Source organism: Balaenoptera borealis, assembly GCF_965194805.1.
Source record: "Balaenoptera borealis genome assembly, chromosome: 3".
Taxonomy (NCBI): domain Eukaryota; kingdom Metazoa; phylum Chordata; class Mammalia; order Artiodactyla; family Balaenopteridae; genus Balaenoptera; species Balaenoptera borealis.
In genome coordinates, this window is record NC_138866.1 from 113,365,451 (window position 1) to 113,377,219 (window position 11,769).

The window sequence follows — 11,769 nt, forward strand, 5'->3', positions numbered from 1 at the left end:
TCCCCCTCCCCTTGTCCTCAAGTCCATTCTCTACGTCTGTGTCTTTATTCATGTCCTGCCCCTAGGTTCTTCAGAACCATTTTTTTTAGATTCCATATATATGTGTTAGCATACGGTATTTGTTTTTCTTTTTCTGACTTACTTCACTCTGTATGACAGACTCTAGGTCCATCCACCTCACTATAAATAAATTTCATTTCTTTTTCTGGCTGAGTAATATTCCATTGTGTATATGTGCCACATCTTCTTTATCCATTCATCTGTCAATGCACATTTAGGTTGCTTCCATGTCCTGGCTATTGTAAATAGTGCTGCAATGAACATTGTGGTACATGACTCTTTTTGAATTATGGTTTTCTCAGGGTATATGCCCAGTAGGAGGATAGTTCTATTTTCAGTTTTTTAAGGAACCTCCATACTGTTCTCCATAGTGGCTGTATCAATTTACATTCCCACCAACAGTGCAAGAGGGTTCCCTTTTCTCCACACCCTCTCCAGCATTTATTGTTTGTAGATTTTTTTGATGATGGCCATTCTGACTGGTGTGAGGTGATACCTCATTGTAGTTTTGATTTACATTTCTCTAATGATTAGTTGAGCATCTTTTCATGTTTTTGTTGGCAATCTGTATATATTCTTTGGAGAAATGTCTACTTAGGTCTTCTGCCCATTTTTGGATTGGGTTGTTTGTTTTTTTGATATTGAGCTGCATGAGCTGCTTGTAAATTTTGGAGATTAATCCTTTGTCAGTTGCTTCATTTGCAAGTATTTTCTCCCATTCTGAGGGTTGTCGTTTCATCTTGTTTATGGTTTCCTTTGCTGTGCAAAAGATTTTAAGTTTCATCAGGTCCCATTTGTTTATTTTTGTTTTTATTTCCATTTCTCTAGGAGGTGGGTCAAAAAGGATCTTGCTGTGATTTATGTCATAGAGTGCTCTGCCTATGTTTTCCTCTAAGAGTTTTATAGTGTCTGGCCTTACATTTAGGTCTTTAATCCATTTTGAGTTTATTTTTGTGTATGGTGTTAGGAAGTGTTCTTTTTTGTTTTTTTTAAACGGGATTTATTTGTTTATTAAATCTTATTTATTTATTTATTTTTGGGTGCATTGGGTCTTCGTTTTAGTGGGCAGGCTTTCTCTAGTTGCGGAGAACGGGGGCTACTCTTCATTGCAGTGCGTGGGCTTCTCACTGCGGTGGCTTCTCTTGTTGTGGAGCATGGGCTCTAGGTGCACGGACTTCAGTAGTTGCAGCACGCAGGTTCAGTAGTTGTGGCTCGTGGGCTCTAGAGCACAGACTCAGTAGTTGTGGTACACAGGCTTAGTTGCTCCACGGCATGTGGGATCTTCCTGGACCAGAGCTCGAACCTGTGTCCCCTGCATTGGCAGGCAGATTCCTAACCACTGTGCCCCCAGGGAATTCCTGGAAGTGTTCTAATTTCATTCTTTTACATGTAGCTGTCCAGTTTTCCCAGCACCACTTATTGAAGAGGCTGTCTTTTCTTCACTATATACTCTTGCCTCCTTTATCAAAGATACGGTGACCATATGTGCATGGGTTTATCTCTGGACTTTCTATCCTGTTCCATTGATCTATATTTCTGTTTTTGTGCCACTACCATACTGTCTTGATTACTGTAGTTTTAGTATAGTCTGAAGTCCAGGAGCCTGATTCCTCCAGCTCCGTTTTTCTTTCTCCAGATTGTTTTGGCTATTTGGGGTCTTTTGTGTTTCCATACAAATTGTGCAATTTTTTGTTCTAGTTCTGTGAAAAATGCCATTGGTAGTTTGATAGGGATTGCACTGAATCTGTAGACTGCTTTGGGTAGTATAGTCATTTTCACAATATTGATTCTTCCAATCCAAGAACATAGTATATCTCTCCATCTGTTTGTATCATCTTTAATTTCTTTCATCAGTGTCTTATAGTTTTCTGCATACAGGTCTTTTGTCTCCTTAGGTAGGTTTATTCCTAGGTATTTTATTCTTTTTGTTGCAATGGTAAATGGGAGTGTTTCCTTAATTTCTCTTTCAGATTTTTCATCATTAGTGTATAGGAATGCAAGAGATTTCTGTGCATTAATTTTGTAACCTGCTACTCTACCAAATTCATTGATTAGATCTAGTAGTTTTCTGGTAGCATCTTAGGATTCTCTATGTATAGTATCGTGTCATCTGCAAAAAGTGACAGTTTTACTTCTTCTTTTCCCATTTGGATTCCTTTTATTTCTTTTTCTTCTCTGATTGCCGTGGCTAGGACTTCCAAAACTATGTTGAGTAATAGTGGTGAGAGTGGACATCCTTGTCTTGTTCCTGATCTTAGAGGAAATGCTTTCAGCTTTTCACCATTGAGAATATGTTGGCTGTGGGTTTGTCACATATGGCCTTTCATATGTTGAAGTATGTTCTCTCTATGCCTACTTTCTGGAGAGTTTTTATCATAAATGGTGTTGAATTTTGTTGAAAGCTTCTTCTGCATCTATTGAGATGATCATATGGTTTTTATCCTTCAATTTGTTAACATGGTGTATCACATTGATTGACTTGTGTGTATTGAAGAATCCTTGCATCCCTGGGATAAACCCCACTTGATCATGGTGTATGATCATTTTAATATGTTGTTGGATTCTGTTTGCTAGTATTTTCTTGAGGGTTTTTGCATCTATGCTCATCAGAGGTATTGGCCTGCAGTTTTCTTTTTTGGGGACATCTTTGTCTGGTTTTGGTATCAGGGTGATGGTGGCCTCATAGAATGAGTTTGGAAGTGTTCCTCCCTCTGCTATATTTTGTAAGAGTTTGAGAAAGATAGGTGTTTGCTCTTCTCTAAATGTTTGATAGAATTTGCCTGTGAAGCCATCTGTTCCTGGGCTTTTGTTTGTTGGAAGGTTTTTTAATCACAGTTTCAATTTCAGTGCTTGTAATTTGTCTGTTTATATTTTCTATTTCTTCCTGGTTCAGTCTTGGAAGGTTGTGCTTTTCTAAGAATTTGTCCATTTCTTCCACGTTGTCCATTTTATTGGCATAGAGTTGCTTGTAGCAATCTCTCATGATCCTTTGTATTTCTGCAGTGTCAGTTGTTACTTCTCCTTTTTCATGTCTAATTCTGTTGATTTAAGTCTTCTCCCTTTTTTCTTGATGAATCTGGCTAATGGTTTATCAATTTTGTTTATCTTCTCAAAGAATCAGCTTTTAGTTTAATGATCTTTGCTATTGTTTCCTTCATTTCTTTTTCATTTATTTCTGATCTGATCTTTGTGATTTCTTTCCTTCTGCTAACTTTGGGGTTTTTTGTTCTTCTTTCTCTAATTGCTTTAGGTGTAAGGTTAGGTTGTTTATTTAAGATGTTTCTTGTTTCTTGAGGTAGGATTGTATTGCTATAAACTTCCCTCTTAGAACTGCTTTTGCTGCATCCCATAGGTTTTGGGTTGTCGTGTTTTCATTGTCATTTGTTTCTAGGTATTTTTTTGATTTCCTCTTTGATTTCTTCAGTGATCTTTTGGTTATTTAGTAGCGTATTGTTTAGCCTCCATGTGTTTGTATTTTTTACAGTTTTTTTCCTGTAACTGATATCTAGTCTCATAGCATTGTGGTCAGAAAAGATATTGATATGATTTCAATTTTCTTAAATTTACCAAGGCTTGATTTGTGAGCCAAGGTATGGTCTATCCTGGAGAATGTTCCATGAGCACTTGAGAAGAAAGTGTATGCTGTTGTTTTTGGATGGAATGTCCTATCAATATCAATTAAGTCCATCTTGTTTAATGTGTTAGTTAAAGCTTGTGTTTCCTCATTTATTTTCATTTTGGATGATCTGTCCATTGGTGAAAGTGGGGTGTTAAAGTCCCCTACTATGATTGTGTTACTGTCGATTTCCTCTTTTATGGCTGTTAGCATTTGCCTTATGTATTGAGGTGCTCCTATGTTGGGTGCATAAATATTTACAATTGTTATATCATCTTCTTTGATTAATCCCTTGATCATTATATAATGTCCTTCTTTGCCTCTTGTAATAGTCTTTAAAGTCTATTTTGTCTGATATGAAAATTGCTACTCCAGCTTTCTTTTGATTTCCATTTGCATGGAATATCTTTTTCCATCCCCTCACTTTCAGTCTGTGTGTGTCCCTAGGTCTGAAGTGGGTCTCTTGTAGACAGCATATATATGGGTCTTGTTTTTGTATCCATTCAGTGAGCCTGTGTCTTTTGGTTGGAGTATTTAATCCATTTACATTTAAGGTAATTATCAATATGTATGTTCCTATTACCATTTTCTTAATTGTTTTGGGTTTGTTTTAGTAGGTCTTTTCCTTCTCTTGTGTTTCCTGCCTAGAGAAGTTCCTTTAGCATTTGTTGTAAAACTGGTTTGGTGGTGCTGAATTCTCTTAACTTTTGCTTATCTGTAAAGGTTTTAATTTCTCCATCGAATCTGAATGAGATCCTTGCTGGGTAGAGTAATCTTGGTTGTAGGTTCTTCCCTTTCATCACTTTAAATATGTCATGCCACTCCCTTCTGGCTTGCAGAATTTCTGCTGAAAAATCAGCTGTTAACCTTATGGGGATTCCCTTGTATGTTATGTGTTGCTTTTCCCTTACTGCTTTTAATATTTCTTCTTTGTATTTAATTTTTGATAGTTTGATTAATATGTATCTCGGTGTGTTTGTCTTTGGGTTTATCCTGTATGGTACTCTCTGTGCTTCCTGGACTTGATCAACTATTTCCTTTCCCATGTTAGGGAAGTTTTTGACTATAATCTCTTCAAATATTTTTTCAGACCCTTTTTTTTTTCTCTTCTTCTTCTGGGACCCCTATAATTTGAATGTTGTTGCGTTTAATGTTGTCCCAGAGGTCTCTGAGACTGTCCTCAATTCTTTTCATTCTTCTTTCTTTAAACTGATCCCTGGCAGTTATTTCCACCATTTTATCTTCCAGCTCACTTATCCGTTCTTCTGCCTCAGTTATTCTGTTATTGATTCCTTCTAGAGTATTTTTAATCTCATTTATTGTGTTGTTCATCATTGTTTGTTTGCTCTTTAGTTCTTCTAGATCCTTGTTAAATGTTTCTTGTATTTTCTCCATTCTGTTTCCGAGATTTTGGATCATCTTTACTATCATTACTCTAAATTATTTTTCAGGTAGGTTGCCTATTTCATCTTCATTTATTTGGTCTTGTAGGTTTTTACCTTGCTCCTTCGTCTGTAACATACTTTTTTGTCATTTCGTTTTGTTTTTTTTTTTTTTTTGATGGGTGGTGCTGTATTCCTGTCTTACTGGTTGTTTGTCCTGAGACGTCCAGCACTGGAGTTTGCAGGCAGTTAGATAGAGCTGGGTCTTGGTGCTGAGATGAGGACCTCTGGGAGGCCTCACTCAGATTGATATTCCCTGGGGTCTGAGGTTCTCTGTTAGTCCAGTGGTTTGGACTCAGAGCTCCCACCACAGGAGCTCAGGCCCAACCTCCAGGCTGGGAACCAAGATCCCGCAAGCTTCATGGTGCAGTAAAAAAAAAAAAAAAAAAAAAAAAAAAAGGAACAAAAAAGGAGCAGTACAATATCAAAGAATAAAAAACAAAATAAAATTCGAAAGATAAAAAATATATTAGAAAAAATAAAACTATAATTGAAACAACTGCAACAAGGTAAAATAAAACCACAGCAGAAAAAAAGAAAAAAAGGGGGGGGAGGGGCAACAAGCCAAAAGGAGAGATCACTAACAAAGTATAAAGAATAAAATAAAATTAGAAAAATAAAACATTTATTAGGAAACATAAAAATATAAAAGAATCAACAACAGTGAATCAACAAGGTAAAACAGAACCCCAATCTAAAAGAGGAAAAAAGAAAAGAAAAAAAAGGCCGTGGCTACAGGAGCGGAGGTGGAACTTAGGCAGGGGTGGGGTTTAGGGTGAGGCAGGACCTAGGCGGGTGGCGGGGTGACGTTTGAATGTGGGGCGGGGCCTCTGCTTAGGACCTGCGCAGAAAGGGAGAGGCAGCATGTGGAAAGGAAGGCCTCTGGAGTGTGGAGTTCCGGAGTTTGGCGGTGGGGCCCTGAGTGAGGGTGTGTGTGTGGGGCTTGGGCTCTGTGCAGCAGGAGGGAGGCTCCTAGGGCAGAGGATTAAGCCCGGGAGCCCGTGGTGCCTAAGTGGACGGGGAAAGCACTGGCTGCATTCCCTTCCGGCCCTTTGCACCCCTCCCCCGTCATATCCCCCAGGGTCTCCACCTTCGCCCCTGGACCCCTAACCATGGGTGGGTCCTGCTGGGTGTAGGAATTCCTTCCCTCTCCCAGCTGCCCCTCAGGGGTGCCGGTCCCAGAGGTCCGGCCTTTACTTTTGTTCCCCCTTCCCTCCCTCCCACTCCCTCAGGACCCGCGTGGCTGGAGGGGGCCTCGGTGGGCAGAGGATCAGGCCCTGGATATCAGCAGGCTCCTGGGGGCCCAAGTGGGCAGGGGAAACATGGCCACACTCCCTTTTGATCCTCTGCCCTCCCAATCCCTTCCCCTCCCCCAGCCTCCCCTCAAGGGTGCCAGTCCTGTCTCACCTCCACTTCTCCTCCCTCTTCACTCCCCCCATGCCCCACATCCTATCTGGTCACTGGGGGTTCCTCCCGTCCCCTTAGGTGTCCGTGGTCCCCCACTGGTGCCTGGTAGGTGCCCTAGTTGTGAGGAGATGCGAATTCCATGTCCTCCTAATAAGCCATCTTGACTCTGCCCCTACACATTTTTTTAAAACTTCTTTTCTGATATTTTTTCTTATATTATTGAGCAGTTAGCATATACGATGTTGATCTTGTATAATGTGAAGTAGAAATCATAGTGATCCTCTTTATCTTATGCCTGATTTTAAAAGAAATGCTTTTCCATTGAGTAGGATGTTTCTTGTAAGTATTAGACACCTTTTATCAGATGTTTGCTTACACTCTCTGTTTAAAGTTTTTGCTGCATCTATTAGGATGATCGTATGCTTTTTCTCTTTTAAATTGTTAATGTGGTGAATGACATTTATTTCCAAATGTTGAGCCAATCTTGCATTTCTAGGATAAACTTGTCTTAGCTCAGGCTGCTATGACAAAATACTGTAAAGTGGGTGACAAACAACAGAAATTTATTTCTCACAGTTCCGGAGACTGTAAGTCTGAGATCAGGGTGCCAGCATGGTTCCAGTTCTGGTAAGGGCCCTCCTCCGGGTTGCAGACAGCTGACTTCTTGTATCCTCACAGGGCAGAAAAGAGAACTAGCTAGCACTGTGGCTTCCTCTTATAAGGGCACTAATTCCATCCATGAGGGCTCCACTCTCATGGCCTAGTTACTCCCAGAGGCCCCATCTCCTAGATCATCACACTGGTATTAGGGTTTCAACATATGAATTTTGTGGGAAGGGACATAAACATTCAGTCCATTGGAAAGCCCAACTTGGTCATATTATTACTTTTTTTTTTAAAAATTAAGACATAGTTGATTTACAGTATTATATTAGTTTCAGGTATACATAGCTATTCAATATTTTTATAGATTATACTCTATTTAAAGTTATTATAAAATATTGGCTATATTCCCTATGCTGTACAATATATCCTTGTTGCTTATTTATTTTATACATAGTAGTTTGTACCTCTTAATCCCCTACCCCTATCTTGCCCCACCCCTCTTCCCTTTCCCTACTGGTTACCACTAGTTTGTTCTCTATGTCTGTGGATCTGTTTTGTTATGTTCATTTGTTTATATTTTAGATTCCACATATAAGTGATAGCATACAGTATTCATCTCTCTCTGTCTGACTGACTCATTTCACCTAGCATAATACCCTCCAGGTCCATCCATGTTGTTGCAAATGGTAAAATGTCATTCTAGACCTGACACTTTGCTAGTGATTCCTGTCTTTATTAGTTATAGACATTTAACTTTTCTATTTCTTCTTGAGTCAGTTTTTCTAAGAGAGATACATAGATAATACCTTTTCTGCAGTTTTAAGATTTATTGCCACACAGTTGTTCATAATCTATTATTTAGGTTTCTGCCGTCTCTTCAGTTATGTCCCTTTTTCTCATTCCCAATATTATTTATTTATTTATGCCTTCTCTTTTTCTTGATCTGATAAATCTTGTCAGAAGTTGTCAATTTTGGGGCTTCCCTGGTGGCACAGTGGTTAAGAATCCGCCTGCCAATGCAAGGGACATGGGTTCAAGCCCTGGTCTGGGAAGATCCCACATGATGCAGAGCAACTAAGCCCGTGCGCCATAACTACTGAGCCTGCACCCCTAGAACCCATGCTCTGCAACAAGAGAAGCCACCACAATGAGAAGCCCACGCACTGCAATGAAGAGTAGCCCCTGCTCGCTGCAACTAGAGAAAACCTGTGCACAGCAACAAAGACCCAACTCAGCCAAAAATAAAATAAAATTAAATTAAAAATTAAAAAGAAAAAGTTGTCAATTTTATTAGTTTTCTTTTTCAAAGAACTAAATATGGAGTTTGACATTTCTCTCCAGTGTATCTTTTTCTTCCTCACTAATTTCTGTTTATATTTTCAGTATACTTTTCTGTTTACTTTCTCTGAAATTTTTCTATTGCCTCAAGAGGAATTTTCATGGCACTCAACAAACTGATTTTAATACTCTTGGAAAAGGAAAAGACCTAGACACTCCCTTTCTGAACCCTTATCGCAGTGATATTATAAGTCACCACACCTGGTTTCAGGCGTTCTGCTGGATGTCACCCTGTGGCTTGGCTTTCCTCCCAGCCTAGAAGCTTCACCCGACAGCCTCAGTCTCATCCTTCCTGTAGTCCCTGGTCAGGACCATGGAAATAGTAGGTCCTGGGAAATGTGAAAGGAAGCAGCAGGAGAAAGACAGTCTCTCATTAAATGATCTCCACAGGAGGCAATCCTCTCTGTGAGAAAATGGAGGTAAGTACCTCCCTGCCTGCCTCACAGGGTGTGGTGAGAAGCAAATGAGAAGATGGATACAAAAGAGAGATGTTTAGGACTTCCCTGGTGGCGCAGTGGTTAAGAATACGCCTGCCAATGCAGGGGACACAGGTTCGAGCCCTGGTCCAGGAAGACCCCACATGCCGAGGAGCAACTAAGCCCATGTACAACTACTGAAGCCTGCTCTCTAGAGACCGTGCTCTGCAACAAGAGAAGCCACAGCAATGAGAAGCCTGTGCACCACAACGAAGAGTAGCCCCCGCTCGCCACAACTAGAGAAAGCCCACGCACAGCAACGAAGACCCAACGCAGCCAACTAAATAAATAAATAAAAATAAATTAAAAAAAAAAAGATGTTTAAAACTGATATGCAAAATAAAACATTGCTCTCATCTTCCAAAACTAGGCAGTAACTCAGAGGCTTCCTGCGGAGCCCCTCCCTATGTGTTCAGTAACAGGTATGACCTACCTGATCCAGAAAGACAGAGGCAAATAAAACCAGTCGGATACACACACACACACACACACCCCATTTGCTCCAAACTCTGGAGGCTTGAGAGCCTCTGGTGCCTTCCACACCGAAGCCCCACTGTCCAGCCAGTCCCTGCAGCCAGAACTGCTCTGCCCACACCACGTCACCGTGCAAACAGCACCTCATGCATGCTAAGGGCAGCGGTGGGCTCACCCCGCAGGCCTGCAGGCCCTGTACTTGCCCAGCCTCAAGACTGAAGCAAGAGCCCGGAGTCAGCGACAGAGACATCAGTGGTTTAATGGATAGGGGAGCTTACATGGCTGAAGTAAGATCCTGGAGGGACCCCTCACCAGCAGTCTTTACTCCTGGGTAAAGAGGGAGGTTTCAGTTACAGAGGGAATTGACATCAGGTTGGCTCATCGGTTGCCAGGGAAACCGGCAGAGGCGCATGCCCCTCACTGCCCCTTTCATAAGCTATCTTGGTCAAGATGTCCTGATCTAAAGATTAGAACAATCACCAGCTGGGGCCGGGGGCAAGTATGTAGGCATTTACTGATTAGGCTCTATGATTAAGAGGGAAGGTCAGTCAGGTGAGTTGGGTGTAGGTGAGGCAGGGACTGGTCGAGCAGGGGATGTCCAGAGAGCAAGAGAACAGCCATCTTGAGTGGCCTGATCATATAGATGGGGACCTCCACTCAGTGATGGCGCCTTGCTTTGGGTGTCTTCAGGGCATGAAGGGATCCCCTCCTTGTTTTCAGCCTGCCACATAGCTGAGAGGGCAGCCCCAAGCACACACCTCTCTGTTTCCTCAGAGCCCGAATCAGCAAGTGCCAGCTGCCCCTCCTTTCAGAGCCCGCCCCTCAAGACCCCTTTCCCATCCTGGCTTTCTAAGGGCAGCCCCAGGATGGTCACTAGAACACATAGGAATTCTAATTACACCCCTTTTCCAGAACAATTGAGTTATTGTCTAGGGGAACCCCTTCCCCACCATAGAGAAGCCTCTTCATTTCCTCAAAGGTAATTTACCTCCTGAGGTGACACAAGGGACTTTCTGACCCTTTCTTTTGATGAAGAGACCAAAAACCTCTTAAGTTCAGTCTCTCCCAGGGCTCCTGTTATCCTGTCATGCTTCATTCATTCATTCCACAAACATTCCCAAGACCTTTATCAAAGACACAATTTACTATTTCTTCTCACTGCATTTATCAACTAAGAATTTATTCATTTTCCATTTGTAATTAATCAAAAGCATATTCGCTCACCCACTAGAGTTTTGATCAGCCTGAGAACAGAACGCTCTCCCAGAGAGGGTGGTATGCCAGCCCCGGGAGGAGAAGGTGGAGAAGGCACAGCAGTGGACACATCAAAGCAGATCCGACTCCCGACCACCTTCTCCAGCCTTGAGGCAGCCTCAGCCGCAGCCTGGGAAGCTTTGGTCTATTATTTGCAGACAAAAGTCCAGGACTGTGGCAAGAGCGTGAAACTGGGTGGGGAGATGCGGGTTCTCATCCCAGCCCCGCCCCTAACTAGCTGGGTGACCTCCTCCAGTTGCGAGTACTGTCAAAAATCCGGAAATAGCTAAACTAAAACCACCAAATCAGTAAATAGTAAGAGTTTATCATGCCTATAAAAACAGTTCGCAAACTGGGAGCTTCCAAATTCAAAGACTGATACGAAGCTCAGGGGCATGAAGTTATAGGATGGCTTATAAAGTGAAAATGAGGAAGATATTAGCATTTACAATGACTGGTGATTACAATGGGGTTTCAGCTGGCAGGTTTAAAGTGATCATCTCATACCATTTTTAGGAAAAAGACTAAAGTTTCTCTTATGATTGTCAGGGGCGTTAACAAGAAATAACCTAAGTTAACTTTCACTTACCTTCATGAAATAAGCTGGATTTCATTTTGCTTTCAGGACCTACACGGTTTTATCTGCTCAGGGAATTCTCAAGTCCGGTCTCCATTTTGTGTTTAATGTTAACAATATCCTCTCTGGGGCTCGGTCTCCCCATTTGTCAAGGGAGAGCCTGAGTTAGATAATCTCCACATTTTCATCCAGGCTCTGACATTTTATGATGCTAAGGTCTGGGCTCAGGGGAGTAAAGATAAGAGTGTGACAGAAACAAACAGTACTGCCCATGATCTGAACAGCCCTTGCTTTCAGTGACACAGCTGATCCCACTACGCCCGACTGAGGCGCTGCTCCCTGCGCGGATGAAAGACGCAGCGGGGCCAACGCAGGGCTACATGGTCATGCCGAGACGGCCAGGCTGGACACACCAGTGCATGCACACACACACACACACATGCACGTGCATGCAAACACACACATGCACAAACATGCATGTGCGCATGCTCACACATTCACGCATTCACGCACAACTTC

General features: G+C 41.8%; 1 long non-coding RNA gene across 1 annotated transcript; it reads left to right on the forward strand.

The window, feature by feature from the left end:
* The first annotated feature begins 600 nt into the window (after window positions 1-600).
* Window positions 601-9,225, forward strand: LOC309624861. The gene is made up of 2 exons (XR_014242175.1): window positions 601-6,028; window positions 8,092-9,225. It is a non-coding gene; the product is annotated as an uncharacterized lncRNA (long non-coding RNA).
* The last annotated feature ends 2,544 nt before the right edge of the window (window positions 9,226-11,769 follow it).